Here is a 16,579-nt window from a genome sequence, read left to right as displayed (position 1 = left end):
TGGTGCATCAGGATAGAAGTAGAGGAGTTACCTATATAGCTACTGTGAGAAGACAGGAGGCCAAACAATCAGGCAAATTTAAGTACAGAGAAAGCTTGAAGGATTTAGCCTATTGGGAAGGAAATCACAAAATCTCACATTATCTCCTTAGATATATATCCTTCTAGAATCTCCTGTGATTCCTTAATTTCCAAATTGAGCTTTCTGCTTTCAATAAGAAAGACAGCATCAATTGGGGAATGGCTGGACAAGTTGTGGTATGTGAATACAACGGAATACTATTGTGCTGTAAGAAACAATGAGCAGGAGGAGTTCAGAGAAACCTGGAGGGTCTTGCATGGGCTGATGATGAGTGAGATGAGCAGAACCAGAAGAACATTGTACACAGTATCATCAACATTGAGTGTTGATCCACTGTGATGGACTATATTCTTCTCACCAATGCAATGGTACAGAAGAGTTCCAGGGAACACATGATAGAAGAGGATCTCCAAATCCAGGGGGGAAAAAAAAGAACTGTGGAGTATAGATGCTGAATGAACCATACTATTTCTTTTGGTTTTGGTGCTGTTGATTTTTCTATTTTGAGGTTTTTCATCATTGCTCTGATTTTTCTCTTATAACATGACTAACACAGAAATATGATTAATATTATTATGTGTGTGTGTGTGTGTGTGTATAACCTATATCAGATTACCTGCTGTCTAGGGGAGGGAGGGAGAAAAATCTGAAATTGGAAAGCTTGTATAAACAAAAGTTGAGAACTATCTTTACATGTAATGGAAAAAAATAAAATACTTTATTAATTTTTAAAAAAGAGAAAGACAGCACAAAAGTAAGTGCATAAGAGATAGAAAGAGAAATTCCATTTAAAATAACTGTAGACAATATAAAATACTTGGGAATCTATCTGCCAAGATGATACCAGGAACTATAAGAACAAAATTGCAAAACACTTTTCATGCAAATAAAGTCAGATATAAATGATTGGAAAATATTAATTACTCATGGGTAGGCTGAACCAATATAAGAAAAATGACAATTTTACCTAAATTAATCTACTTATTCAGTACCATACTAATCAAACTAAAGTATTTTATGTAGCTAGGGAAAAATTCACCTGGAAAAATAAAAGATCAATAATATCCAGGGAACCCATAAAAAAAAAAGATATGAAGGAAGGTGGCCTAGCTATACCACATCTTGAACTGTATTATAAAGTAGTACTCATCTAAACCATTCTAGTACTGGCTAAGAAATAAAGTGTTGGATGAGTGGAATGGATTAGGTATGCAATCCATAAAATGACCATAGTAATTTAGTATTTGATAAACTCAAAGATCCAAGCTCACTAGTTGACAAATACTTCTGAGAAAACTGGAAAATAGTATGACAGAAACTAGGTATAGACCAACACCTCACACCATATACCAAGATAAAGTCATAATGAGTACATGATTTAGACATAAAGGGTGTTTCCATAAACAAATTAGGGGAGCATGGAATAGCTTACCTGTCAGATCTATGGAGAAGGGAAGAATTTGAGACCAAACTAGAGATAGAAAGTATTATGAGATATAAAATGGATAATATGAATTATATTAAATTAAAAGGACTTTGTGCAAACAAAACCAATTCAACCTAGATTAGGAGGAAATCAGGAAGCTGGGAAAAATGTTTTTGCAGCAAGTATCTCTGAAAAAGGTCTCATTTCTCAAATATATAGAGAACTGAGTCAAATTTATAAAAAATACCAGTCATTACCCAATTGATAAATGGTCAAAGGATAAAAACAGGAAGTTTCCAGAAGAAGAAATCATAGTTTTATATTTAGTCACAAGAAAAATATGTTCTAAACCACTATTGATTAGAGAAATGCAAATTAAAACAACTCTGAGGAACCAACCCCACCTATCAGATTGACTAGTATTACATAAAAGTAAAATGATAGATGTCTGAAGGGATGTGGGAAAATTGGGATTCTAACGTACTGTTGTTGGAATTGTGAACTGACCCAATCATTCTAGAAACAATGTGGAACTATACCCAAAGGGCTATAGAACTGTGTGTATGCTTTGAGCCAGCAATATGACTAGTAGGTCTATATCCCAAAGAAATCATAGAAAATGTGGAAGGACCTCTTTGTAGAAAAATATTTATAGCAGCTCTTTTTGTGGTGGAAAAGAATTGGAAATTGAGAGGATGTGCACCATTTGGGGTATGGCTGAACAAGTTGTGGTATATTATTGTAATGGGAATACTATTGTGCTATATGTACTGATGCAGATTGACATGAGCAGAACTACAAAAACATCATACACAATAACAGCAATATTTTATGATGAACAACTATGAATAACACAGCTATTCTCAGAAATACAATAATCCAAGACAATCCCAAAGGACTCATGATAAAAAAAAAAATCTATTTAACTCCATAGAAAGCATTGAGGGACCCTGAAAGGAGATTGAAGCATATTTTTTGGTTCAAGTTTCTTCCACAAAATACTGATTTAGAAATATGTTTACATGATTGTACATGTATAACCTGTATCAAATTGCTTACTGTATCACAGAACAGGTAAGATAGGTAAGGAGGGAGTTCATTGGAACTCAAAATTTTAAAATATGAATGTTAAAAATTGCTTTTACATGTAATTGGGAGAAAATATTATTTTTAAAAGGTAAGTGAATGGGGGCAGCTTAGGTGGTGCAGTGGATAAATCACCAGCCCTGGATTCAGGAGTACCTAAATTCAAATCCGGCCTCAGACACTTGACACTTACTAGCTGTGTCACCTTGGGCAAGTCACTTAACCCCGATAGCCCTGTGCAAAAAAAAAAAAAAAAAAAAAGGTAAGTGGATGACCTAGAAATTAGGGATATTTTTCCCTCTCTGTCATTTTCTGAGTTGTGCTAAATTGAATATATAAATGGTAGTTACACCTTACAATTAATAATTTACCTGCAGTGGGAGGGCCTTACTCCCAAGATGATATTCTGTAGCCCTTTGTTTACAATTGGCTAATTGTTGTTGTTTATCTTTCATTCTCAAAGACGACCATGACATTGGGGTGATGTCATGATTTGTGGTGAATTGGATTTAAATGAGAGAGGGCTGTGCAAAGTTACCAGCCTCTTTCTCTCCTCATTCTGATGTATATCTTGCCACTAGAGCCAGATGGCTCTGGAAGAGAGAGTAAGGTTGGTAACCTTGCACAGCCCTCCCTCACTTAAATCCAATTCACTGGGTGTTATGACATCACCCCAATGGCATGGTCCTCTTTGAGAATGAAGGACAAACAAAACTATCTTCTCCAGAACCATCTGGGTCCAGTGGCAAGATCAGGATGACTAGATGTTTAAGGTGATTATGGTTAAGTGGCTTTCTCAGGGTCACATAGCTAGCAAGTGTCTGAGGTCAGATGTGAACTTAGATCCTCCCAACTTCAGGGCCAGTGCTCTATCTACTCTGCTGCCTAACTGCCCCCCATTAGCACATATTAAAATATAGATTGAAATTCAGATGGTAGGCTTGATTAGCTATTGCTGTTAGTTCAACCTTGTTTCATATTAATGCATTTAATGTAGATATTAGCTTTGTATTTTGTGATTCAGTTATTGTTGAGATCATCATCTCCTGGCAAGGGACCTAAAGTAAACTTTGAACTCAAAATTGAAATGTGCTAACTTAGCTCACTGAACCCCAAACCACAACATGAGTTTTATTTTAATCAAACTTTGAACTAAATCTGGGGTTTAAGAAATAATATTTGGTGAACTAAGTCGAACCAAAATGAAACCTTACATTTGCAAGGACTATTGAACACAATCAGAATGTTCTCTAAATCAAACATGAGAGACAGATTTGGAATCAAAAAACATGGGCTCAAATTTCCAATCCACCTCTGGCAAGACCCTTAACCTTTCTGGGCCTTAATTAATTCACCTATAAAATGAGGAGATTTAATTTATCATGTCTAAGTTCCATTCCAACTCTAAACAGACGATCCCATTGTCCAAATACTGGATTTGATTTGTGTCTCTGTTACATAAATAGTAATCATAATGTTGCAATAAAAAGGAACTTGGGAATTACCTGACATTATAAAAGTGGGTTTTCAGTGCTTTGAAGTCCCAGGTTCTTTTCATAGATTGCCTACTAGAAGTGATCCAGGGATAAAAAACTGGCACCATGTATACCAAAATATTCATAATGGTACTTTTTTGTGATAGCAAAGAACTAGAAACAAACTGATCCCATCAGTTGGGGTATGCCAGAACAAACTATAGCATTTGAATAAAATTGAATAATATTGTGTAGTAATAAATGACAGATATGTGGTAATCAGAGAAGCCTAAAAAGATGTATATAAACTGATTCTGGGGAAACCAAGCAGGTTTGTTGTTCAATCATTCAGTTATGTCCTACTCTTCATGATTTCCATGTACCATTTTGCCCAGGGGGGTTTGCCCACTGGACTGGTTTGCCATTTCCTTATCCAATGGAGTGAGGCAAACAGATGTTAAGTGACTCACCCAGTATTACACAGCAAGTAATGGTCTGAGGTCAGATTTTATCTCAAGTCTTCCTGACTCGATGTCCAGTGATCTATCCACTGAACCACCTAGCTACCTCCTAGAAGTAAGCAAAAGTAGAGAATAATATATGTAATGAAGAATTGTAAGAGAAAAAACTCCAAAAGAAAGCCAAATTATACTTAACTATGATGACTAATCTTAGTTCTGGTGAGTGACAAAGAAAGACACACAAAGGTCCTCCTTTCAAGGAGCTCACATTCTGAAGGAGAAAGCAACCATGAAAATAATTAGGCATAAAAAAATATATACAGAATAGATCAAAGGTAATCTCAGAGGGAAAGAGTAGCATCTGGGTGAACCAGAAAAGGCCTCATGCAGAAGGTTGGATTTTAGTTGAAGGAAGGAGACCAGGGAAATTGAGGTGAATATGAACAGGGAAAGCATTCCATGAATTGGGAATATCCATTGCAAAGATATGGAAATAGGAGATGGCATGGTATGTGCAGAAGTGTGCTAAAGTTATATTGAACTGGCTAGAACTGATCACTAAATCTTCACTGCAAACATTTTATACCTTGGAAATCAACAAATGCTGCAAATGAGAGCTTTGTTTATTGTTCCTTTGATTGTCTAGACTTTTAAAAGTTCAAGAGAAAATGTTAATATATCAGATTAAACTTTAAAGTGTACTGTACATACATGTGATTTTTTTTCAGAGAATTGGTTATTAAATATTTACCAGCATGCCACTGTTTTTGTGTGAAGAACAGAAAGGGGGAATATAACTAGATAATAAAGTATATGCATGGGGAGTCAAGTGTAAAAATATTGGAAAGGTAGAAAAGGGCCAGAATTATAAATAACAGAAGACTTTTTATTTGATTCTACAGGTAATAGAGAAATGCTGAAGTTTATTGAGGAAGGTGGTGAAACAGTCAGACCTATATCTTCAGGAAATTACTGTGACAACAGAGTTGAGGTTGGATTGAAGAAACCAAAAAAGACTATTGTGATAGTTCAGGAGAGAGGTGATAAGGACCCACGGTGCCTGTTTAAGTTGAAGGAAGTGGATATATGTGAGAGATGTTATGACAGTCGACATGAAATGTTTGGCAGTGGATTTTACAGATGGGAGAAATAATAAAGGAGTTGAAGTTACAGGTCTGAGTGGCTAATAATATGGTACTATCCTTATAATATAGGAAAGTTTGGAAGAAGAGAGAGTTTGAGAGGGAAATGTGAGTTTTGTTTTGAATATTTTATTTGAGATATTTATAAGACCTCCAGCTCAAGATATTCAAAAGATAGTGATATGAGACTGGAACTCAAAAAAAAAAGAGCTAAATTATATCCAGATCTGGGAATCATCTGCATAAAGACAATAATTGAACTCATGAGAATGGGAGAGATCACATAATACGGAGGGGGAAAAAGAAAAGGACTCAAGGCAAACCCTTCAGGAATACTCACAGCAAGTGGGCATGGCATAGACAGAAATCCAACAAAGGAGACTGAGATGGAAAAATCCCAAAGGTAGGAGGAAATCAAAGAGACAATGCCAAGAAACCTAGAGAGGAGAGAATATCCAAGGGAAGAAGATGTTCAACAATATTAAATCCTACAGAAAGGACAAGAAGGATGAGAAAGGGGAAAAGGTCACTCAATTTGGCAATTAAAAGATCAGGAGAGGGCAATTTCAGTTGAATAATGTGGATAGGAGCCAAACTGCAGAGAGTTTGGGAGACTGAGAGATTACTGTGCCATAAGAGGAGATAATGAAGAAATGTAGGAGAAAACAACTCCAAAAGAAAGTCAAATTATATGTAACTATAATGACCAATATTTGTCCCAGTGGGTGATACAAATAAAGGCACAAACAGTTCCTCCTCGCAAGGAAATCACATTTCAAATGCCAAAGGAAACATGAAAATAATTAGGTATACACAAAATAAATACAATAGATACAATTAGTTCCCATAAAATGGATGATTAGAGAAAAACTCAAAAAGACTTATATGAACTGATGCAGAGTAAAGTGAGTAGAAACAAGAGAATGATTTATGCAATTACAACACTATGCAGAAAATAAAAGTTGAAAAACTTAATTTGGATTGATGTAATGGTTATCCATGATTTTAGAGTACTGAGGAGGAAGCATGCTACCAGTTGTTCACTCTTCATACTCAAAGAGAATCAATGACATAATGATATTGAGGCCAAGGTATAGTGTGTTCAATTGTGGCTGATTAGTCCAATGCAAGTTTGGAAGGCTTGAGCACAGGGTGAGCACAAATTGTCTGTTTAAACATTTGGGATAGAGATATCTCTAAATTTGTGTATCCTACATTTCCTTTGTGCTACTATGATTCTGCTTTGCTCATAAGCACAGCATCTTTTTTTTTTATTTGGGTATACCATACTGGGTGGTCTTCTGCCAGTGTCTCTCATGTCTTATAATCAACACTAAAGTTCTTCAGAGAGACCTTGAGAGTGTCTTGTACTGCTTCTTCTGACTTACATGTAATTACTTGCCTTATGTGAGTTCTTAGTAAAATAGTCTTTTAGATAAATAAATATTTGGGTCAGCCCATCAGAGTCTGATGCAGCAGAGTCTGAATTCTTGGCAGTTCAGTTCAAGTGCCCAGTACCTTGTCTTGACGGTGATCTTCAGAATGTTCCTAGGACAGTTCAAATTGAAATGATTAAGATTCTTGATATGGTAGTATTTCTATCCAGATTTCATAGGCATACAACAATGAAGTAAGCACATTTCTGTAGACCTTCAGTTTGGTTAACAGCCTAATACCTCTTTATCTCCCACATTTGCTTTTGGAACCTCCCTCATCATCTATGTGGGCATCCCTGGAAAGTATACTGCCAAGATAAGAGAACATATCCGCAGCATTCAATATTTTTCTATTTGCTATAACCAATATATGAATAGTATGGGCAGAAAGACAATGTACTCAAGAAGCAGAATTAAATGTGCATTTTTTGTCATGACTGATGAGGGAATTTGTTTTCCCCTAAATTGTGCATATTTAGTACATTTTTAGGTTTGCTTTTATTTTTTCTAAATGTGAGAAATGGTGGGGAGGAAGATGGTAGAGAAAGAATTCAGAATTGTTCTCCCCAAAAGAATAAAAGAATATAATGAAGGCCAGAAAGAATCATAGATAAGTAGGATAGATTTGAAAGTATTTGATGAATTTATTCTACTCAAAAAAACCCCAAAATACTACTTAATAGAGTTTCAAATTTTCATGTACAATCTCCTCATTCTGCTTTACTATATATATATATGAAAATAGCCATTTTATTTAGTGTTTAGGTTCAGAATGGAAAAAATGAGAGTTCAAAAGGTCAAGAAGTAGAATCTTTGTGTATGGATGATATTTTCAAAAAATTCAGCTGAGAAGAGAAAAATAAATGTGGGAGAATGGGGTGGGGAATTGAATGAGGAATTTTTCTTTTTTTTTTAAAGACAAGGGATATGGGAGTTTGTAGGCAGCAGTGAGAGATCCAGAGTATAGGGAAAGATTGTAGATTAGAATCTCAGATACTAGTGGAGACAAAATGCTGGAGAAGATGGGAGGAAACATGATCTAGGGTACATGTAGAGGGGTTGGCATTGACAAGTAGAAACATCATCTCTTCATTTGATTCAAAAGTGAAAAAGGAGAAATATTTCTGTAAATCAGTGTTATGATTTTTTTTAGTATCCCCAAAAGTAAATTCCTTCAAAAGAGGTCCAAGAAAAACTGATTTATGCCAAATTCCATGTCCTTTAATGAGTAGGACTATGAAAATATTTTGTGACCTCAAATATCAAGCCATGTAAATCAACCTAGGAATTGACTCTTCTTTCACTGAACTCCAAAGAAGCAATATGGTATAGTAGAAAGAGCCTTGTACCAGGTCAAGGGTCAAAAATCCAAAGTTTAATAGTGCTATAGCAATGAAAAACTAATTTTGCATCTCTTAATTGGTTTTCTCATCTATAAAATGAAAATAATGCTTTCAGTATTTACCTTAAGGGGTCAGTGTGAGGAAATCACTATATAAATGTGAACTAATATGATTTACAATCATATCTCAATTAGCAAACATCAGAGGCTGGTAGAAGATAGAAAGTGCAAAAAATGTATATGATATCTTTTCAGTGCAAATTGTTTACTTAAGCTTTAAAGTTTGTGTGTGTGTGTGTTGGACTCTCTCTATCACACCCACACACACATATGTAGGCAGATACATACACAAAAATACAAAAGTTTCATCTCAAGTCCCACCTTGCACAAGAAGCCTAAAGTCCTTCGTTAATCTTGGTGCCTTCCTCTCCATTGCCTCTAATTTATCCTACAAATATCATTTTGGACAGAATTGTTTGCATGTTGTCTCCCAAACAGACTGTGGGCCCCTTGAGTGCAAGGATGATGTGTGTATTTTGATTTAATTTTGTTTTGTTATATTTTGCCTTTGGTCATAACCCTTATGTTTAGCATAATGCCTTTCACATAGTTGATGCTTAATAAATGCTAGTTTCCTGATACATAAAAATTCACAAAATGGTTGAGTCAATCAATAAACATTAAGGACCTGCCAATATGCCAAGTATGGTACTAAGCACTAGGGATACAATGAAAAATAAAAGATAGCCCCTAACTTCAAGGAACTCAAAATCTAATGGGTCAACACAAATGCAGCAAACTAAACATTTAGTCAATCTGATGCCCCAGAGGCTGTTTTTCTATTAAATATCATTGTGACTAGGTCTTTTTTTTTTGAAGCAGTGCCATATCTATAAGTGGTGGGTAGCTAGATAACCTAATAAAATAATATTGTGGAACACCTCAGCAGTGCATTCTGGACAGTTAAATAGAACCTTAAGAAAACTACACTCAGAAGACCCTTTCAGTGAAATCCACAACTTAATGTATCTTTATGTTTACATCCACAATTAGTATCAGCCATGTTCTAAGTTTCTCCCCCTTCCTTGTCCCCTCCCAAAGCTTCCTGTGTTATTGAATATAGGTTCTGATTTTGGTTAGCAGTCAATGATGTCAGACCTCATATCACAATTCTCAATATGACTGACTCTTCCAGAGTTGTTTGAATATAGCATAAAAATGACATTTTCCATCTGACGATGATTCATTCTTCTCATTGTTCTGATAGTGGAATTAAGACGTGTTTTGACTATTTTCAGTGAATTTTGAAGGGTTAAAGATTTTCCTCAAAACAACTTAGTTTCCCTTTGAAAGCTTTAATTGATTCTGTCGTCCATCAATTAATCTTACTCCAATCTATCAATTAATCTATGGGCAGAGGCCTTTTGGAGATGGTTACATTTAAATTGGGCTTTAAAAGAATTCAAATTTATTGAAAAATTTATTAAATCTATAGAAAAACTATCAAAAGAAGTGGTACACAATGAAATATATATACTTAAGTATAGATATGTACTTTTATATAGATATAATTTATACTTATGTTTATATATGTATAGATATACTCAAATGGTATATAAAATATTTGTGTGTATGTACATAGTTTTTCATTTAAATATATTTTTAATAAGTATATAGATTTTTCATTTTGTACCATTTCTTTTGATAATGATTTCCATTCATTTTAATACCTTTTCAATAAGCTTGAATTCCTTTAAAGCCCAATTTAAATGCAAACAGCCTTTGCTCATATTCACCATCAGTCACAACCTTTTTCTTTAGACCTTTTTTCCATAATGATTTAATGCATTTATCATGTCATATCATATATTGAGAGGCAATGTGCTAGTTTGGAAAGAGAGTCAGCCTTGTAACCAGGAAGAGCTGAGTTTAAGTCCTGTTCCTGGCACATACTGCTTGTGTGATCTTGCTCAACTCACTTAACCTCTTAGTGTTCCAGGCAACTCTCTAAGATGATAAGTTGCAAACAGTAGACTTGAAATAGTACAGTGAGTTTCCTGACTTGGGAGTTCCCTTCCTTGATGGAATCTAGCCTCTATCTCCTGTGTTATAGCTATACATGTTGGTGTCTTGTTCCCGTACTAGTATATAAGTGCTATAAAGGCAGAGAATGTGTATTATCTAAGATTTGTGTCACTTCTACCCACACTCTGCCCAAAAAGTGATTAACAAAATAGCAGCTTAATAAATGATCCCTCTATTATACGTAAAAGTGTCCAGTTTATTTTTCCAAACTTGCTTCTTAACAATTTCACAAGATGTCCTTGAGTTCTAATATCATGGGCTTTGAGGGAGAAATATACACTGACCCTTTACCAGCTCTTTATGAAAGACTTGGGTAGTAGTCGACTTCTGTCCTTATCTTTCCAGAATGGGAAATCCTAAGCTTTTAACCTGGCCTCATTAAGGAATCCTAACTCTCTTCCTATATATTCTCCAGCTCTTTTATGTTATGTTAAGGCATGATGACTTCAGTGATAACATCACCTGTACTGCACACAGGGACAAAGAGACATACAGGAGATGGAGTGATATGCTTAGATTCAAGGAGATCTGAGTTTTGATTCCTCTTCTTTGATCCATTCCCAGTTCTGCTTTTCACTAACTGAGATATTGGGCAAATTCAACAAGAATTTGTTAAGTATCCTATTATGTGTAAGGCCTGAGGCCTACAAAGATTTTTTTTGAAAAGCTGTTTATTGCTCTCTTGTACCTTAGCTCCTTTATCTGTTAGATGAGGACAAAAATACCATACCCACATAAATGGGGTTGTTGTGAGGGGAAAAAATCTTTGTATACCTTAAAGGGTTTTATAAACTGTAAATTGTTGGTGGTGGTTGTTCCCTTTTTTTTTTTTAAGTATTGATCAGGGTAATGATGTTATATTATACCTGCTTCCAGATTTTGTCTTATATTTTTCCATTTCCATACCTTCATTCATTAGATTCTCTAGCCTTGGAATACCTTTCTTTCAGAGTAAGTAAAAAGAGGGAGGGATGTAACACCTGTTTGCATAAGCACCTGTCATTTTTCAATAGTAGTAGGTTAATATTGCCCATTGAACTCTGAATCAAAAGGTTATTGCTAGTTCTCATTATTGAAAAAGTATATATTTGAAACAGATACCAGTTTGTTCTGCCATGAGTTCAAACCTGGCCTCAAACACTTATTAGCTATGGGATCCTGGATAAGTTTTTTTAATCTGTTTGCTTAATTTTCCTCAGTCATAAAATGAGGATAATAGAACCTACCTCACAGAATTATTGTGAGTATCAAATTAGAAAATTTTTATAAAAAGCACTTAGCACAGTGCCCGGGACATAGGAGGCACAATATAAATGCTTATTTCCTCCCCATCCTCATCCCCTTTCCTTCCTTTGACACTAAATGTGTGACTCTGAGACAGTCACTTTACATGTATGCACCTCAGTTTCTTCATCCCCAAAATGCAAATAATATCATTACTTAGCTCACAGGACTTAAAATAGATTTTTTTTTAAGTGAGGCAATTGGAGTTAAGTGACTTGCCCAGGGTCACACAGCTAGTAAGTGTTAAGTGTCTGAAGCCAGATTTGAACTCAGGTACTCCTGACTCCAGGGCCGGTGCTCTATCCACTGTGCCACCTAGCTGCCCCTAAAATAGATATTTATAAACTAAAACCTCTTAAGTGTTACATCCATAGCAAAAATTTACCCTACATGATGTTTATGTACCCCATTTTGTGCTAGATTGAGATGTCTTACCTTTTTTTCCTGATAAGGTCAGTATTTTTCCTGGGAAAAGTAGCACTTGGTAAAAATGTAATCTGAGAACAATGTAATGATTTAGAACTAATAGATGTTACCATGTCATCTTATAATGTGCTTTGATTTTTTGTCCTTAAATATATGAACTCACATACTGAAGCTTATTGGCCACCATTTTGCATATACACATGATCTTAAAAGCTTATCTTTATCAGTTGGACATTTTGCTGTTCAAGAAAATCAACTCAATTCAATAAACATTTCTTGAGTGAGAACTTCATACAAAACACATGTGAAACACTGAAGAACATCCAGTTTGGGGAGAAGTATAAAGAGTATTGGATTCCAGGGGCAGCTAGATGGCGAGGGGCAGCTAGATGGCGCAGTGGTTAAAGCACTGGCCCTGGATTCAGGAGTACCTGAGTTCAAATCCGGCCTCAGACACTTGACACTTACTAGCTGTGTGACCGTGGGCAAGTCACTTAACCCCCACTGCCTAAAAAAAAAAAAAAAAAAAAAAAAAGAGTATTGGATTCCTAGCCCACAAAGCTGGCTTCGCATCTCAGTTCTATCACTTGTGTGACTGTGGTCAAATTGTTTCACTTTTCAATTCCTCATTTCTCTTCCTTGTTAAAATGGGGATGCCAAACTAGATTACTTCTGAGGTATTCTCCAACTCATCTTTGCCAACAAGAAGCTTGTAAGAATAGGGAAGATCAAATGTATTAAGAAACTACCATATAGGGCCTACAAATCTCTTACCAGCATGCTAGAACTCCAAGTAAGGACAGTTGTTCTTCCTTCTCTTAGAGGTTTTGGTAAACAGCACAAAGTAATTTGAATAATACAGCCCAATTTCCTTGGTGCAAGTTGGAGGCCAGAGGAACCATCAGATGAGAGTCAGTTTTTATCCTAAAGCCTTGGAACTAGCTGGAAATTCTGGTGCAAATAAAAGATGCTTTCTTCACACTCAGGGGGAAAAGCATTTCATAGGATCAAAGAATAATGGCTCCCTCCCTCACTCCTAACCTATGAAACAGTGACACTTGTTTCCTTGTTGTTCCTCACAGAAGACATCACATCTCTCAATTCCATTCATTTTCACTGGCTATCCATCATGTATGGAACAATCTCTTGCCTTGTCTCTACTCCTTGGCTTCCTTCACTTCTCCAAAAAAAATCCCACTTTCTGCAAGAAGCTTTTCCCAAGACCCCTTAATGCTAGAGTCTTCCCTCTGAGATTATTGCCATGTCCTGCATATATATTGTTTTATATAGTTATCTGCATGCCACCCTACCTATTCCATTTTGAGCTCCTTGAGAACAAGGCATTTTTTTCTGCCTTTCCTTGTAAATACACAGTGATTAGCAGTGTCCTGCACATAGTAATTTTTTGGTAGTTCCCCAACTTGATTTACATATGAGGAAACTGAAGCTTAGGGAGGAGAAAAGATTTGTCCAAAGTCACATGGGTAGTGACAGAGGCAGGATTTGATTGTAGTATACTATACTACACTGTCTCTATTTCCCTTTTACTTTGGAGCTAGACTAAGTGACAATTCAATCCCTTCCCAGTCTGAGTTTCTATGTTTCTGTGAACTCAGGGAAAGATTGGAGACCTCTACCTTAATAGGACTTTTTCCTCATAATCGCTTTTGTGGGGAGGTGAGAAAAATTCCATTGGGGAAAAAAAAAATTTAAAGAAAGTAGAAATACTATGAGTGACCTATGGAAGTGGTTGTTGGGGTAGCTAGGTAGTACAGTGGATAAAGCACCAGCCCTGGATTCAGAAGGACCTGAATTCAAATTCAACCTCAGATACTTGACACTTACTAGCTGTGTGATCCTGGACAAGTCACTTAACCCCAATTGCCTCACCAAAAAGAAAAAAAAAAAGAAAGAAAGTGGTTGTCAAACTCACACCACAGAAGAGAGAAAATAGAGGTTCATAATAATAGACTCTAGGAGATATAACTAAAACATCAAAAGAAGTAAAAATAGGCAACAAATAAATATGCTAAACTAAGGTTAGATTAGCTAACTGGAAATAACCAATTCTTCCTTTACAAAGATTACCACCCCAAATAGGAGAAGCTGTAATAGAGGTGACCAGAAGGTGCCTCAAAGAGCTTCCTTAAGTAGAAGAAGTATAGTGTAGTAGAGAGCATGTTGAATTTGCAATCAGAAAACTAAGGGTTATATCCTGGTTCTTTAACTTACTACCTTCATGACCTAAGACAAGTCCCTTCCCTTCTCTGAGCCCTGGTTTCCTCATCTGTAAATCAAGGGGTTGTGCTTGGTCATGTTTAAAGTTCCTTCCCATTCTAAATCTATGATATAAGGTCTATAGTATTTTCCTGATTATGTAGGACTTTCAATGTCAGGTGAAGAGGGATGGAATTTCTTCAATAGTCAATGGCAAGGGGACAACTAGGTGGCACAGTGGATAAAACACCAGCCCTGGATTCAGGAGGACCTGAGTTCAAATCTGGCCTCAGACATTTGACACTTACTAGCTGTGTGACCCTGAGCAAGTCACTTAACACTCATTGCCCCACAAAAATAAATAAATAGATAAGACACAGATAAATAAATAAATGAATGAATAGATAGATAGATAGATAGACAGCTAAATAAAGAAATAGATGGGTATGCAGATAAATAAATAACTGAATGGATGAATACATTAATGAATGAATGAATACATGAATGAGTGAATGAATAAACAAATAGATAGATAAATGAATAAATAAATGAATGAATGAATAAATAAATAAATAAATAAATAAATAAATAAATAAATAAATAAATAAATAAATAAATAAATAAATAAATAAATAAATAAATAAATAAATAAATAAATAAATAAATAAATAGATGATAGTCAATAACAAGCCGTTGAGGGCTTCTGACCAATTGAATAACAGTATCACATTTTTGTGCTAGGAAAGGCTTTTATGCTTGCAGTGGAGTGTAGGATGAATTCGGTAGGCAGCTAGGTGGTGTTCCACACCTAGAGTCAGGAAGACTCATCTTCCTGACTTAAATTCTGACATGAGACATTTATTACTTGTGTGACCCTGGGCAAATCACTTAACCCTTTTTGCCTCAGTTTCCTGTAAAATGAGCTGGAGAAGTAAATGGAAATCTACTCTAGTATCTTTGTCAAGAAATCCCCAAATGGGGTCACAAAGAATCACACATGACTGAAAATGACTGAAAACCAGCAAAAGAATAGATTTAGGAAGGGAGAAAGTTGAGGCAGGGAAACCAAGGAGAAGCCACTTTCAAAAATCCAGAAAAGAAATAAAGAAGGATTGAACTATGTCTGTGGTATATGTGATATACAGATATGACAGAGGGAGAAAAGCAATGTCATTTGAAATCTTGACTTCCCTGTGTAAATTATTCATTTACAAATTATATTACTTATAAATTATGTTCTAGCTGATTTGTAAAAGTACTTTTAAAAAATAGATTCCACTGTAACATAGCAGGGACCCCACTGTATATACCTCTACATTCATAGAAATGCACATTTATTACTACCTTTTGTTACTTTCCTCCAACATTTCTTCCAATTGGTAGAAAAATAGCCCCCAATCCTGCTGTAACTCATTTGTTATTTTTTTTTTAAAAATATAATTTAGCTTTGTACCTTTTGAAGACCTTTTTCATATATAGATAAATTATCACCATTGGCTCCCAATTGCCCAAGTAGCTATACTCTCTTCAAAAATTATAATACATCATGTTATCTTAAAATTGGAAGGATTTTTAGAGGCCCTTTATTCCAAATTCATAATTTTAACTAGTAGTCCCCCTGTTATACTGCATCTCAAAAAGAAAGTTATCAACTATCTTGTCAAACACTTCCAGTGATTGTAAACTAGATGCATATTAAACATAGATAATCTTAAACATAATATAGACTAGAGAAATGGTCAAAGGATATGAACAGGCAGTTTTCTAATGAAGAAATCAAAGCTATTGTTATATTAAAAAATGCTCTAAATTACTATTGATTAGAGAGAGGGACATTAAAACAACTCTGACGTACCACCTGACACCTATCAGATTGGCTAATATGACAAAAAAAAAGGAAAATAATAAATGTTGGAGAAGCTGTGGAAAAAAATAGAACACTAATGCATTGTTGGTGGAGCTGTGAACTGATCCAACCATTCTGGAGACCAATTTGGAATTATGCCCAAAGGGCTATAAAGCTGTGCATACCCTTTGACCCAGCAATACCACTTTTGGGTCTTTTTCCCAAAGAGATCATGGAAAAGGGAAAAGGACCCACATGTACAAAAATATTTA

The sequence above is a fragment of the Dromiciops gliroides genome, chromosome 3 (assembly GCF_019393635.1).
Source record: "Dromiciops gliroides isolate mDroGli1 chromosome 3, mDroGli1.pri, whole genome shotgun sequence".
Taxonomy (NCBI): Eukaryota; Metazoa; Chordata; class Mammalia; order Microbiotheria; family Microbiotheriidae; genus Dromiciops; species Dromiciops gliroides.
Note: the sequence above shows the minus strand (reverse complement) of the source record.